We start from the raw sequence: 13,249 nt of genomic DNA, 5'->3' as shown, positions 1-13,249 counted from the left end.
CCCCATAGTATCTTACAAATTACTCTCTGCATCAGGTTATTATATATAAAGGGGTATCTAGGTGGCTGCTCCTTCATAGTATCTTACATATTACTCTGTGCATCAGGTTAGTATATATAAAGGGGTATCTAGGTGGCAGCTCATTAACAGTATCTTACATATTACTCTATGCATCAGGCAGAGGCGTAACTATAAATTTTGCTCCCCCATGCCAAAAAAGTTTCAGGCACCCCCTCCCCCCCTTCCCCGCCCAAAGATTAAACACACCCAAATACGATATTTAAGGTGTGTGGTTACATGATACAGTAATGTGCCTTACACATTATAACACACTAAGTAATGCCACTTATATCACAGTATGCCACACCAGAATGCCCCTTACAACACATTATGCCACACAGCAATGCCCCTTACACATGCCACACAATAATGCCATGTATAACACATAATGACATACAGTAATGCCCTTATAACAAATTTATGCCACGCTGTAATGCCCCTATTTCACATTATGCCACACTGTAATGCCACATACAACACATTATGCCACAGTAATGCCAATTACATCCCACCCTGACAGATCTACTTCACCAACCCTCCTCTCTGCTCCTGCCAGTCTGTCACCTCAGCTTAAGACAGGTTGCACAGATTTTATGTCCGTGTAAAACCAGATTATTGGGAACATAGTTTATAACCTGTAAACTGCATGTATCAAGTTAGTGCCCCTTATACAGTGCCCCCTATACTAGTGCCCCTTATGCAATGCCCCCCTGTAATAGTGCCCCTTATGCAATGCCCCCTGTAATAGTGCCGATTATACAGGGCACCCTGTAGTTGTGCCCATTAAAGTAGTGCCCCCTGTAGTTGTGCCCCATATGCAATGCCCCTATACTAGTGCCCTTATGCAATGTCCCCTGTAATAGTGCCCCTTATGCAATGCCCCCTGTAGTAGTGCCCATTATGCAGGGCCCCCTGTAGTTGTGCCCAGTAAAGTAGTGCCCCCTGTAGTTGTGCCCCATATTCAATGCCCCCTGTAGCAAGTGCCCCTTATGCAATGCCCCCTGCAATAGTGCCCATTATGCAATGCCTCCTGTAGTATTGCCAATTATGCAGGGCCCCCTGTAGTTGTGCCCATTAAAGTAGTGCCCCCTGTAGTTGTGCCCCTTTTAATAATGCCCCCCATAGTTGTGCCCCTTCTAGAAGTGCCTCTTTCAGTAGTGCCCCCTGTAGTTGTGCCCCTTCTAGTAGTGCCCTCGGTAGTTGTGCCCTTCCAGAAGTGCCCTCTGTAGTTGTGCCCCTTTTAGTAGTGCCACTGTAGTTGTGGCCTCTCCTGTAGTTGTGGCCTCCCCAAACCTCTCTCCCTCCCCTCCCCCCCCTCCCTCACTTACCTGACTTTGCGTGCTGTCATCCGCGTTGTCTCTCCCGCTGCCGCACTGACTGGATTTAAATATATCCAGCAGACGCAGCCGCGCAGGTTCCCCAGGTCGCGTGTGACGTCATGACCTCACCCACGCACTGCATTACAGGGAATGCTGGCCTCTGAAGTGATCGGAGGCTTCCTTAGCCTCTGATCATTTCAGAGGCCAGCGCTCACAGTTGCAGTGGCCTTACCACTGCCCCCGTCACCCCCAAGCTACCTGGCACCTCCAAGCCACCACGAGGGCTGCAGGGGCAGTAGTTACACCACTGGCATCAGGTTAGTATATATAAAGGGATATCTAGGTGGCAGCTCCTTCATAGTATCTTACATATTACTCTGTGCATCAGGTTAGTATATATAAAGGGATATCGAGATACAGCTCCCACATAGTATCTTACATATTACTCTAGGCATCAGGTTATTATATATAAAGGGATATCTAGGTGGCAGCTTCTTCACAGTATCTTACTTTTTATTCTGTACATCAAGTTAGTATATATAAAGGGGTATCTATGTGGCAGTTCCATCATGGTATCTTATATATTACTTTATTCATCAGGTTACGATATATAAAGCGGTATCTAAGTGGCAGCTCATTAACAGTATCTTACATATTACTTTGTGCATCTGGTTAGTATATATAAATGGGTATCTAGGTGGCAGCTCCATCATACTATCTTACATATTATTCTGTGCATGAGGTTATTATATATAAAGGGTTATCTAGGTGACAGCTTTATCATAATATATTACATTTTACTCTGTACATCAGGATAGAATATTTATTTTACTTTTATACAGTATGTAGTTCTGATACAAACATAGGACTTTTCAATTTTCCACAATGCTTTCCATGTGGATAAACCTCTGGGTTTATTGCACAAAGCTATTACATTAGTTGCAGGGTCATAACTAGGTATTTGAAGGCCCCATAGCAAAATATTGTAAGTGCCTCTGTGTACCACCCAATGATGAAAAATGTATATAACACATGATAAGGAAGTTGGCCCCCCTCAGCTCTGGGTCCCATTACAGCTCCACTCCTTGCACCTATTGTAGATATTTTCATGATTAGTTGTCAATTTCCAAGTGTGAGAAACCCGCAGTTAGCATGTGGTAACCCATAGACTCTGTATTAAATGTATGAATTCATGGGTTCCCCTGTGCATTAATCCCTACAGGGTTTTACATTTAATTAGAGAAAGAAATAGTACCATGTGTGACCCAGACCTTAGTAAGATATAATTAATTTGGTATCAAAATGATATCTAGAGCATATCACTACTTGCTCAACATAGCAGGGGAAAACTCCAATAAATTTATATTTTGGCATATTTTGATTTCCAAAGTACAGAGGTTATATTCCTTGGGATTTGCTTTTTAAACGTGGATTTTCTATGGCCTCACTTACATTCATAAACAGTGGTGTGTACTTATATCGGTATCTTTACAGTTGGTTTACTATAGCATGTACCAGTAATCACAGTGAGAAAAGTAGAGTCTCTTATGTAGGAGTTTCTTTTGTTCACATGTGGACCACCTTTTTAAAAAAAATCTGAAAAAAATTGAAAATATTCCAAATATTTAATAAAGAAAAGTTTAGCAAAACAACATAAAAATACCATTTTCATACCAATTCAATTACATCTTATTAAGTTATGGTTGATAAATAGTGCTATTTCTTTCTCTATACACATGTAAAATTACCTAAAAAATGGAATCTCTGAGGACATCAACCACACCTTCTAATAAAGAAAGCAGAACTACTTATTTTCATTTGAGCTAAGTATTAACTCTGTCTTAAATTCACATAAAATAAATTCCGCTCCAGGTGACTTTTATAGTAGCGCCATTCTCCGCACCATATTTTTATATTATACTGGAATTTTGCACTGGTTTAAAACAGAACTTTATATATTTTCTGTAATAGTAAAATTATCCAAATGTATTAAATTTTAGCATAATATTACAACATAAAATATTGTAAAGAAAGGAAAAAATAGGTATAAAGAATTGATTTAAAAAATCTATGGAACTAGTTCAAATGTTGATTGTGCTTTTGATGTTGTGACTGATCTCTATAATATACAGCTGTGCTGCCCATGCATGTGCTTGGACAAGTAGAAAAAGAGCTTTCTTTTCAAATAAAAGTTCCAGCAGCTCCTCTTAGTACAGGGATTCTTTCTATAGGAAACAGTGGGGGAGATGTATTATAGTGGCACTTAACGTGCCGCTATAATGCTTCCTTCTTCGCCTCTTTACCGAGGCAAAGCAGGAAGCACTAACAATGAGATGTATTAACATTTATTCAGCCAGTGCAGGGGACTGATAGCTCCCTACTCTGGTGATCTCCACTAGAGATCTTAGCGCATCAGCCTAGTGGTGATGCACTGTGACTCAGTCCTGGCCTGCTCCAGTGAGCATGCGCGGGATCTCGCAAGTATCATGAGATCCCGTATGCATCTCTGGAGCTGGCAGACCCCACAGCAGGGACAGCTCTGTCCCTGCTGTGGGGATAGGGCATCTCCAGGCTGTAGCTGTAGATAGCGACAGCTACAGTGGGTGTAACAGGCAGGCAAACTGACCATTCAGACATTGGCCTTCCTATCTGTGCCGCTACCTTGTAGATTGCAGTGCTGATAATGACAGGGGCACATAGTGCCCCTGTCATTTGCTGTGCAAACCCTCAATCATACAATGAGGAGTAGCGGTATCATTGCACTTAATGTGTGCTGGTGATGACTCACATTTTTATACAAGTCCCCCAGTGTGGGATACAACTGTAAATAATGTGCTTATTTGCTCCAGTATATATGTACTGTATGTACTTTCTAGCCATGGTTGTTCCCTTCCTAGATTCCATACTCAGGTGTGCTGACATATTATGTGTATATCCTCATTGTATTAGGAATGTTGCACAAAGATACACTGTGCATTATTGTTAATATTAGAAGAGGATATTCACCCCCATGTTAGTACAGTCAGCATTAAAGTCAGCAGTCAGCATAAATCATCACACCTGTCATTCAATCCATTCTGCTGTCCCATTGTTTAATTATGGTAACAATGCTTCCAAGAGAAGATGTTTATCTGTCATTCAGAAGCAACAGAGGGATAAGCTAATCAACAAGCTGACCCAACTTTGTGCTCTATATTCTAGAACATATACTGGGGGGAATAATAAGGTTACCTGTAAGCATTTTAAATAGAAATCTTCTTGATTCTGGGCTAAGTGGTTGTGCTCTGCCAGGGATTCAAATCCTTAAACCCCATATGCTAACAAAGGTTTGGTATGAGCAGCATTCGTGGATCATTTCTATCGCGAGTCCCGGCCATTGCTGGGCTGCCGGATCACCACATCATTTTACCTGTGCTGCCTGATGGTCCCACTGGTTGATAGGCAATTGGTACTCTGATCAGCCACAAGAAAATGTTGTCCCCGCTGTTTCTTAGCAGCCGGGATGCTGGCTCTATATGCAGCACTTCAGCTGTGTTGAATATTTCATTAGAGGGCAAGTCTCTTTTCCTTTCTCCCATTGGTTCAGGAGTTTGTTATTTTGCCCCACACATTCCTGCCAGTGATATTTTATACTTTAGTATAACCTTCTGGTCCTATTCCTCTCACTGCTTGTATTGAAACCAGCTGCTGCTTTTGTCCTATTATGCTGTTTGCTGCTGGTATTCCAGTCTGTACTGGGACTTGTCTCTAGCCTTTTCTCTGCTGTGTATCCCACCTGCAAGCTACCCCAGCTCCAGCTCCATGGTTAGTTCATGTGGCCAAACTACCATGGATAGCTACTGAGGCCTCAGTTCTGCCATGGAATTGTGCTGAGTCCATCTACTCCAGCTTTATGCTGCAATTCTCTGTTAATTGTATAATCCCCCACTGTATAGGAAATTAGCACCTGTTTGTATCCTAAGTAATGGTGAGTGCAGCTAATCTTTTATCTTATATCATTTTTATCTGTTATAGATAAAAATGGAAGATTGAGGGTATTTGAGTTGGTGCTTCACTTCAACAGGAATGCTGTCTTCCACACTTTGTGAGGATCTATCCAAAAAAATCCTAGAAAATAGTAGATTTATGTAGAAATAGGTGTGGAATTGCCGCTACCCATTGGGTCACTAGGGTGAAAGGTATAAATAAAGATACTTATGCATAAATGTTGAATGGTTGTCTGTTTTTTATTTTCTTGTCTGTCAGGTTGAGATTTTTCTCAGATGAGCATGAATAATTGACAAAAATTGAAAGAACAATGTGTAGTATTGCCCAGAGTCATCAATATATGTGAATACAACCTAAGAGTAGCATACCTAAACTCACTGAACAGAGATCAGTTAACTGCTTAACATGTGTCTTATTATTTCATTCAGTATAGTATATAAAACCTCCTACATACAGCAAGCTTTGTATTACAGTAAAAAAAGGGCTGCATACCCAGACTTACTATGTAGAAGCTTGGATGACTCCCTAAAAAGGTATCTTTGTTTTTCCATTTTATTTTCTGCAGATTTAGAAAAGGATATATACTTCCTCTTATGCTGCTTCTTACTCACAATAAATGAAGTAAAGTTACTACTTTAAAAGGTATCTTTTTCAACAGATAAACACATAGACAGAAAATTTTGCTATTTATAAAGCGCACCTTCACTTTGAGTAGATGTAGACATAACCTATCATGGTATATTTAATCTTGGTTAATAACTGCATACTATTACTCACACAATCATCAGTATATTCACATCCATAAGGGTATCTTTTCTTTCAAATGGTCATTGCAATCATACACAAGATTCCCATAGTGAAAGTATCATTAAACTTTACTTACATAACATAATGCTGGTGCTTAAAAAAAAATTAATATATATATATATATATATATATATTTATAAACTAAGTTGTATACAGTGTAAAAGATGATTTTATGGGGTCACCAAGACTAATCTAGGTATGTCCAGTAAAGATACTGGTCCAGTTATAGTTTTAAATTTACACATTGGTCAAATATCCAAATAATAAAATACTTTGAAGAGACATTACCTTCTATCAATCATATAGTGCAAGTTTCCCCTAGAATAGTCCTTCCCTCTGGCCAATGTATTTCAAATATTCTCTTCTCTTTTTAAAGAGATCAGGTTGTTGCTGCTGTATGGTTACAACATGGCAACACTTCCAGCTCCTGTACGTGGACCAGAAGTGTCCACCGCTATGTACAATCATTATCTCACGTAGTTTTTTGCATAAGTAGGAACAAGAATCCTTAGGGGTTTCTTGTGTTAGTCTATAGAAATCCTGACATCCACTACTGGAAATGGCCCCTAAGCTGTGACCAGAAGTGGTAATACTGACAAACTGTTACTGGGAAATGTAGTCTTCTTATCCATTATGGATAATTGGATTTGTATAGGTTTTTTCAGAGTGGAAGTTGTCCTTTTTATACATGGGAGATGTAGTCTTTTTTTTCTTGAGAGGAAAAACTTTTGATGAAGTTTTTGAATATATAGTTCAAATTCATAGGGGATGGATGTGTGTGCTATAAGTCCCATATGAATATACTCATGAAGGGCATACTAGATGTTGGTTTCGAAATAATAATTAGTATGTTAAAAATAGAGTTTATAAAAAACATTTTTTTTAAAACATATATACATATATTCACCTGTTGGATTCCGAGGAATTTTGGGGAATTTTTGGATAATTTAGGCAGAAGTCCTACCTAACATGAATCTAGGGGTCTTATATATTATTTAGGAGTGTCATAACATTATCACAAAATAGAAAAATACATAACTGTAAGTGGACTTGTGTCCTGATGGATCCAATCTTGTTAAACTCTGCCCAAATTTGAAATATGTGCCAGGGACCTGATCAAACTAGCTATTGCATTTCCCCTATGCTGCCCACTTACATTTGGAATCAAATAACACAATGTATTGCTAATATCTCTGAATCAACTACATGGGCTGAATATATGCCCAGAGTTAATAATCAAACAAGCATTTAAAGATCAATATTGGTCTTATACTACATTTTTAAGGTTTAATTTATTCCAGCAGCCACTGTTAATTAGGAACATACTGTATAAGGATGTTTAATTTTGAGATCGCTGTGGTTGATTGAAACAAAATGCATGCTGCAAAATTCAAATCCAGATAACTTGTGATTATATTGTTAAAATAGAGCTTGTGATTATACTGTTAAAATAAAGTATGCTCACACTTTTTAAAATATTTTTATTAAGAAACATTCCCTTGTTCCTTTTTTTGTTTGTTTATTAAATGGCTGATTGAAAACCTGTACCAATTATATATTACTTTTCAGTTTTCTATTTTAATTTTTCACCTGTTTATGGATTATATGTGTATGTTATAATTTTATATGGAATTTAATAAAGGTTTTATATTATTTGTAAGTGCACCACATCACAATCCTTGTTTTGTGATACCTAATATCTTGGGGACACTTTCAAGGCTGTTGACCACATAACACTGTAAAAAGATGAAATGTCTTCCTTAATTTAAAAAGGATATGTTGAGTATCCCAGCACAGGGGATGCCGGGACTTATACTACAAGCACCAGAATCAAATCATCTTTCAGAATCCTGACACTGGCATCCCAACCACTGGCATCAAATAATTAAGTTACAGGGTTAGGAAGAGGGTTAGGAAAAAAGGGGGAGGTTTAGGATTAATGTTTGGGGATAGGGAGGTTATGTTTAGGCATTAAGAAGGAGGTTAGGCTCAAGCAATGGGAGGGAGGATTAAATGTAGGGGTAGGGTTAGGATGCCTATTGACAGGTGTCGGTAACCTAAACCTGATACCAACAGATTTTGACAGCCAGGATGCCAACCATCAGCATTAATACCCATCCTATTTAATATCCATTTTTTTAATCCTATTTGTAATAATTATATGTCTATTGTAAAGAGGTAATGTGTGAGGCTCAGTATATTATATTTAATAGTATTAGAATAAATACAGAGTGCTGTGGGTGACTGAGCAGGGACACAACACAAATTTAAAAAAAAATAAGATTAATCAATTATATATTATTTTGATTTTACATGAAATTGAGAAACTGTGTCTGAATTCCAAGATGACAGTTCATCCATTGTCTTTATCACTGTGTGATCACCTGTTGTATTATCAAGGATCTTTACTCCTGTTGTCAATCATGGATCAGTCTATGTTGTCAGAGTATGGAACAGGAATATGACACCTCTATTAGCAGTAGTAGCACTTTTTCAACATCTACTAGTCTATAAAGATATCAGGGAAAGTGTAATAAAGGACATTTCATATCCAAACAGTGTTTGAAAATTTCACAGAGGATCTCAGCTCTTTTTTAAGTAGTCAGAGAAAGTTAATGGTTAAGGCATTGCTTTGTTACTAAATAGAAAATAGATATCATCCTTTACACCACTGGCAGTGGCACAATATGGCAGGTGGAATCATAAATGTTTATTTTGGAAATGGACTGATGACCACAGCTTGTATTCCTTGGCCCAAGCAAGAGTTTTCTCTCCTATAGTAGCATTTAGTTTGCAGCAATTGTACAATAAAGATCTGATTTAGGTATCATCTGAACAGTAGATGGTGATATGTGTCTGCTGCTAGAACTCAAATTACCATTAATTTGGCCTTTAGTCTGAGGAGCTATTAATAGATAATTTCTGCTTGCAGTGACTATAATAACTGTAACCGCTGTCTTTCATCTTCTTCATCTTCATGGGAGCCTGTTACTTCGTAGCGCTATATGGTGTTTGTACTTGGTGAAACTTTCAAAATTGTGGAAATTTCCCAGATTGTATGGTCTTAAATTCTTAAAGTAATGATGGACTGTCCTTTATTTGGGCTAAATTGAGCTGATCTTGACATATTTTGACTTATACAGCAAGGATAGTAGTAGGTCTTTAGTTAAGCTCTGCACTAAAAACCTACTACTATCATGCTATAATACACGAGAGTGGATGCCTCACAAGTTAAGCTGCTCCTAAAGGCCTATTACATGACTCACAAATCCATAAGAGTGCTGTTGCATACACCCTATAGAATTATACCGCAAAGAAATTAGGTTTTGCACCAATTCCCCAAATAGTGTTTGGCCTTAGGCAATATCAAGCAAAAATTATGGTAAACTCATTGTGAATTAATATTTCCTATGATAAACTTTTACTCAAGTTCTAGAGTTCTTTTTCGGGTGAATTTGAAAAAAAATACATACAAATCTTTTAAAAACAAAATCAAACATAGGTATTAACTACACTATTTATGTACTTCTTAGAAACTAAAATTAAGGCCCTCATTCAGAGCCACTCGCTAGCGGCAGTACGCTCGTTCCGAGCGATGTTCGCACATCTGCGCATGCGTACGGTTTTTAGTACGCATGCGCGAACCAGTCAGTGCGGCCGAAATTCGTTGGTACGCAATATAGCGAGGGCTGCTATTTTGAGTGACAGAATGAGGCATATGTGGGTGGTAACAGGGGAAGGTGCTTGAAAACGGGGAGTGGAGATCCGAACGCAGGCGTGCTTAAAGGTCAAAACGGGCGTTTTAAGGGAGTGCATAATTAATACAGCAGCGTCATTGACCACGTCACTTGGTTTTTTTTAACTCAGAACTGCTCGCAAAATAGCGGTTGAAAACACCAACCACAAGAATAGCGAGCAGTTCATACGCTGTACGATGTACTCGATTAATCTAATAAATAGCGGACATGACGTATGGTGCGTGCGGCCAGGGGGCGTTTTTATCAAAAAAACGAGCGTATGTTTTGCTCGCTCGTTCAGACTTAGAGGTGGGAACAGACTGCAATTTGCGAACGGATCATTTGAATAGCCACCCCTTGTTTTTGAACGAACGACCACAAATAGCGAACGGCTCTGAATCAGGCCCTAAGTCTTTGTATCACAATGTCTTTAAAATTATGAGAAAAATATTTTTTTACCACTTCCAACTTTTACTTATGATTTAAATGAAAATTACTTGTTGGGGGGAATTTTAAATAAAAATTACATTAAAAATCTCCTGTTAAAAATAAATTCACACATGGTCATTAGCTGGACTATTTATTTATGTCTAAAATACTCATATTAAGCCTTTATATCTCAATGTCTTTAAGATCACGAGAAACATAATTTCATTCATATTTCAAACATTTGACTTTTACTATCTGTCTGTCTGTCTATATAAATATGTATGTGTGTTATTATGTACAATGAACCATTGTGCCTATCCAGTTATTATATAGAACTGGTCTTTCTGCTAAAACTCTGCCCAGACAATAGGTGACTCCTAAACAAAACACCCCTGTGGTGACATAACAGGAGGCCAGAGGCTTCTATGATTTAATTAGAATACAAGGTCTTACCCCTGCCAAGATGTAATTAGCATTTCCCATTGTAGTAAGTGACCAGACAAGGAGCTAGGCACGGGAAGCTGCTGTGTTTATTTGTCACAAATAATTGTAAGAATTCCTTCCTTGGGAACTATGGTGAGAAATGACTATAATTGGGCTTTATCAGGTTGCTGATAGAAGAGTTGCTGGTTTATTTGCTGTTTGGAGCTGGAAGTAGGAAAATATTAGACAGACATATTAATCTGTGAATCAGGTTAGTGTATATAAAGAAATTTCTAGGTGGCAGCTCCATCTGTACATCAGGTTAGTATATATAAAGGGGTATTGAAGTTGCAGCTACATCATAGTATATTATATATTACTCTATGCATCAGGTTAGTATATATAAAGTGGTATCTAGGTGGCAGCTTATTAATAGTATCTTACATATTACTTTGTGTATCAGGTTATTATATATAAAGGAATTTCTAAGTGGCAGCTCAGACATAGTGCATTACAACTTTATCAGTGCATCCGGTTTGTTTATTACTTTTACTTTTATATATAATTCTGATACACTCATAGGCATATTCATTTCCACATTGTTTTCCATGTAAATAAAGCTCTGGGTTTAATGCCCAGAGCTATTCTGTTAGTTGCAGGGGTATAACTAGGTATTTGAAGGCCCCATAGCAAAAGTTTTTAAGGGCCCCTATGTACCACCCATTGGTCAAAAATGTATATATAACATGTAACTTTGACATGGAAGATCCCCCCCCACTCAGCTCTGGGCCCCAAAGCATCTGCACCTTTTTCACCCATGGTAATTATCCCCATGATTAGTTGTCAATTTTCTAGTGTGAGAAACCCGCAGGCAGCATGTGGTAACACATAGACTCAGAATTAAGTGTTTGAATCTATAGGTTTCCCTGTGCATTAATCACCAGAGGGTGTGATCTAACACAGATTTATCTTTTCACACCTGAGGCAACATCTGAATTTCAGGTGTAAACCTTGTGTCAAAATGAATCTGCCCCTAAGTCTTACACAAATGTACGTATGCTGCTGTACACATGCATATTTGTTTAATAATATAACCTGGTATCTCATACAACAATAATCACTGATTCCTCTGCACACATCACACTAAGCAGAGTGACTGTGAGATGGTCACATTATCCCCATTCCCATGGTGTGTGCAGAGATAATGGTGGCATCATGGTGCATCAGCTGACAGTAGGTGTGACAGGATCGGTAGCATGTGTTACCCATCTATGGTCAGTGCTGGGGGTAAGTAATATATAATCTGCACATTCTGAGGTCACAGTATGAAGAACATTTGGAAACATTAATAGACTTTGTTTTTTATATCAAGTATATATCTGCTGCAGGAGGATAGATGGAAATTAGTATGTACAGTAGCAAATTGGCCATATATTACAATTTTAAAACAATGTAAAATGACTGGGTCTTATTTTTTAGTTTATTTAAATATAAATCATGTTCCTATTATAATTTAACAATATTAGTTTAAAAGTAGATTTAACCCTGTAAATTTTTTCTTTTTAGGACAAAAAAAAGAGCAGGATCTGCACTAAGAATATTTGAAGACATTTTGGAAAGTGACATTTTTTCTGATCAAACAAAATAAAAAACATACCATTTTACTAAAAGATCTGCAAAAGCTACTTTCTTTTTCTGAATAGCAAAAACATTTATAGCTAATTACTATCTCATCTCATTTACAGCTAATTAATATCTCATCAAATACATGATGAGTCTTATGGGAGAGAAACTGCATCTGTGCTCTGAATGTAACAAAAGCTTTACATATAAATCAAAACTTATCATACATCAGAGGAGTCACACAGGAGAGAAACCATTTACATGTTCTGAATGTAGCAAATGTTTTTCTCTAAAGATACAGCTTGTTACACATCAAATTAATCACACAGGAGAGAAGCCATTTACATGCTCTGAATGCAGCAAGTGTTTTAACAACATGCGATCACTTGTTATACATCAGAGGAGTCACACAGGAGAGAAGCCATTTAAATGTTCAGAATGTAGCAAGTGTTTTAAAAGCAAGCTAGAACTTGTTAGACATCAGAGGAGTCATACAGGAGAGAAGCCATATAAATGCTCTGAATGTAGAAAGTGTTTTTCACAACTGCTTTCTCTTCTTAGACATCAGATGAGTCACAAAGGAGAGAAACCCTATAAGTGCTGAGAATGTAGTAAGAGATTTACTACATAGATAACACTTATTAATCACATGAGGTAACACTCTGAAATCCTGAATATATCTTGTTTTTCATATGCTAGATAACTTGTATCACTTCTATATGCATACATGTGAGGACATTTTTATTTTCTGAATGTGAAAGGTGTTTTATATAAATCAGTCTTCTAAAAGACATGAGAGATCAAATATCCTGCGTCTCTCATCCCCACGCATTATGTGCTCCCACTCACGGTGAAAGGACTTTC

At 37.8% G+C, this 13,249-nt stretch overlaps 1 pseudogene; it reads left to right on the top strand.

Annotated features, from left to right (window-relative positions):
* Positions 1 to 12,530: 12,530 nt before the first annotated feature.
* LOC148522640 (uncharacterized) overlaps positions 12,531 to 13,249 on the top strand; it is an 808,266-nt pseudogene continuing 807,547 nt past the window's right edge.

This window comes from Taudactylus pleione, unplaced genomic scaffold (assembly GCF_031769625.1).
Source record: "Taudactylus pleione unplaced genomic scaffold, aTauple2 ptg000145l, whole genome shotgun sequence".
In the NCBI taxonomy this organism is placed as follows: domain Eukaryota; kingdom Metazoa; phylum Chordata; class Amphibia; order Anura; family Myobatrachidae; genus Taudactylus; species Taudactylus pleione.
Note: the sequence above shows the minus strand (reverse complement) of the source record. Positions and strands in the feature narration are given on the sequence as shown.